General features: G+C 39.4%; 1 non-coding gene across 1 annotated transcript; it reads right to left on the bottom strand.

Annotated features, from left to right (window-relative positions):
* Window positions 1-204: 204 nt before the first annotated feature.
* On the bottom strand, window positions 205-310 carry LOC133294311 (small nucleolar RNA R71). Its single transcript, XR_009749181.1, has one exon. It is a non-coding gene; the product is annotated as a small nucleolar RNA R71 (small nucleolar RNA).
* Window positions 311-3,421: the final 3,111 nt, after the last annotated feature.

Raw genomic sequence — 3,421 nt, 5'->3', positions numbered from 1 at the left:
TCATTGACAGATTCTTGAGGATCTGTGACTCAACCAAACACCCTCAGGTGTCTAACAATGTAATCCGATTGAGGCTGTTCCCTTTCGCTCTTAAGGGAAAGGCTCTTAGTTGGTTGGAGAGGCAGCCTGCAGCAAGCATTGCAACCTGGGATGATTTATCGCAAAAGTTCTTTTCTCAGTTATCCTCAATGGAGAAGTACAACCAGATGGTGAATGATATCACCAATTTCACTCAATCTGAGGGTGAATCAATGTGTGAAGCATGGAACCGGTTCAAGGATTTGATGAGAAGGTGTCCTCAGTATAACCTGACTGCTGGTAATCAGGTTATAATCTTCTTCATTGGTTGCAAACCTGAGGTTCAGATGGTGTTGAATGGTGCAGCAGGAGGCACTATTAAAACACTGAGAGCAAACGAGACTCTTGAGCTGATTGAGAGGATGGCTGCCAACGAAAACCAAGTGTTGTCAACAAAGCCTAAGAGAGGTATCCTTCAACTGGAAGGTAATGATGCGGTTCTGGCTGAAAACAGTTTGCTATCTCAGTAGGTAGCAAACTTAACATCAAGGCTTGACAAGAAGCAGCTTGCTAGTGTTCAGACTAAAGCTGCTACTGTTGTGTGTGAATATTTCCAGGACAATCATGAGTCTAATGAATGTCCTTTGATGCCTTCTGATTCACCTCAACAAGTACAAGTGAATGGCGTTTGGTATGATCAAAGACCTCCACCACAAAATACTCCAAGAAATTAGAATTTTCTTTCTGGAAGTAGCAATTTCCAGAGGAGAGGTCAAGGAGGTGGTCTTGATTATGGTTCTAACAATTACCTGCAGCCTCCACCAGTCCAAGCTAAGGAACCTTCTGATTTGGAGAGTTTAGTTGGACAAATGGCTCAACACTCCAATGCCTTCATGGAAGAGACTAGGGCCAATACTAAAAACATGAGTGCTTCTATCAGGAATTTGGAGAATCAAATTGGCCAGCTGGCTAAGCAAGTTGCTGATAGAACTCCAGGCACTTTCCCTAGTAACACAGTTACAAATCCCAAGGAGGATTGTATGTTTGTCACAACTAGAAGTGGTAAGGTGATAGCAGCTCCAGAAAAGATGAGCACAAAAGTGAAAGCTAATGAGAAGCTTAAGGCGGTTGAGGAGCCAGAAAAAGAGGAGGTGATTCCTTCTGATGTTAAGACACCTCTTCAGAAAGGTGAAGAAAAAGAGCCATCTATTGTTGCTGAAAAGAAGAAATTTGAGCTGAATCCTGATTATGTAAGAGCTATGGCACCCTTTGAGCTGAATCCTGATTATGTAAGAGCCATGGCACCCTATCCTGACAGATTCAAGCAGGATGCCCAGAAGCAACAATATGCCAGGTTCCTTGACATATTCAAAAAGCTTCATATTAATCTTCCATTTGCTAAAGCCTTGGCTAATATGCCCAATTTTGCCAAGTTTATGAAGGACCTGTTGTCAAGAAAACACAAGCTGCTGGAATGCTAAACGGTGACACTCACTGAGGAGTGTAGCGCTATCATTACGAAGAATTTCCTCCTAAGTGTCATGATCCAGGGAGCTTCAATATTCCTATTGAAATTGGTAACACCAAAATTGGCAGGGCATTATGTGATCTAGGGGCTAGCATTAATTTGATGCCCCTTTCTGTTTGTAATTCCTTGGGGATCACCGAGTTGAAGCCTACTTTGGCATCTCTTCAACTTGTTGATAAGTCTGTAAGGAAGCCTAGTGGAATAATAGAAGATGTTCTTGTGAAGGTGGACAAGTTCATCTTCCCTGCTGATTTTGTGGTCATGGACATGGAAGGGGGAGCTGAGATGCCTCTTTTGCTGGGTAGACCTTTCTTAGCTACATCTCGTGCACTAATTTATGTCAAAAGCGGGAAACTCGAGCTAAGAATGAATGATGAAACCGTTACTATTCATGTCTTTGATTCTTTAAAATAGTCTTCTCACAAAGACGATTGTTTTAATCTTGAAGTCTTAAAGGAAGAAAAAGATGTAGCGGTTGAGGTTCCTGAAAAAGCAGATAATTGCAAAGAAAATGGTACCTCAAAAGTGGAATTGAAGGAGCTTCCTCAAACTCTGAAAGATGATGTCAAAGAGGTGAGGACGCCTCAAAGGAGGCGTAATCTACAAAGAAGAAGGCAATGAGAAAGGAAGTGGTGAAACTCTTTGATACGAGTTGGAAGAGACACCGGGAGCTGAAGTTTGACAAGAGAAACTGAGACTCTATCTCTCAGAAAAATCAAAGCTTCAAAGAGTTCTTAACATGGCTTCATGGTTTGGAACAAATATGGGAATTGTGGTCTCATACACCAAGGCATCCAGTACCACCGGACCTTCCATTTGCTGAGTCATCCCACGCTGCTGAGGGGGATGACATAGAGGGTTGATTATATCTCCTTGTTGACGGAGATTTTGTATACTAGTTTATTTTTCTGTTTCGCATTTTTAGTTACTTTGTGTTGGTATATTTCTCTCTGATGTTTTAATGTGCGCATTATAGTTCATCCTATATGCCACTGTTTGTTCCATTGTGCAGGTTTTTCTTCCTTCTTATGGTTTAATTATTGCTGAGGACAACAATTCTCTAAATCTGAGAATGGTAGGCTTGCATCTTAGAACTGCAATTCTTCTATCGGGGGAGATATTCTAAACTCTTTTAATTTTTTCTTAGTCATTTTAGTTAGTATTTTGTGTTGCTCTTTATCTTAAAAAAAAATGATCTATTTTTCAAGCAATTCTCAGGTTTAAATGTGCTTATCTAGTTAATGTGCTTGACAGAATTTTTGGAAGTATGTTGTATGAACTTCTAGCATGATATTGTATGGGCATGAGTAGATTTCATGATTGCTCGTTTGTCTGAATTTTGTGCTTGAATGGTTAATGATGCCTGATGTTTCTTTTGGAAGTCTAGCTTGACATCATAGCTGGTGAGGTTTTGTGCTTAAACACTTATTTTATTCTGAGAGACCTCACTATGATAGCATTCTAGAACTTGCTCTGTTTTTCTGTCATGCATGCATTGATTGAAATGATTAAGACAATTTTATTCTGTTAGCCATGGCCAGATAACCCAACTGTTTGATTTCTCCATTGTTAACCCCTTTGAGCCTGAGACTTTTTGTTCATAATTCCTGCTGATTGCTTAGCCATATTCCTATTGTCTTACCTTAATTGAGATTGAATTACTGATGTGTTGAAAATAAAACAAATAAATTGAGGTAAGCTCCACAGAGGTCAAGTAATTAGGGGAGGTAAAATTTCATCTGTGCCCTTAAAACAAAGGGAGTGATTTTATGTGTTAAAATTGATAAGAATTGAGTTATACTAGAGCAATTTAAATATATATTTGCTAATTATATTGATTTTTTCTATGTCAATAATATTTCTCACCTATTGGTT

This window comes from Gastrolobium bilobum, unplaced genomic scaffold (genome assembly GCF_033153095.1).
Source record: "Gastrolobium bilobum isolate Gb01-03AN ecotype WA unplaced genomic scaffold, APGP_CSIRO_Gbil_v1 utg16927, whole genome shotgun sequence".
Classification (NCBI taxonomy): Eukaryota; Viridiplantae; Streptophyta; class Magnoliopsida; order Fabales; family Fabaceae; genus Gastrolobium; species Gastrolobium bilobum.
Note: the sequence above shows the minus strand (reverse complement) of the source record. Positions and strands in the feature narration are given on the sequence as shown.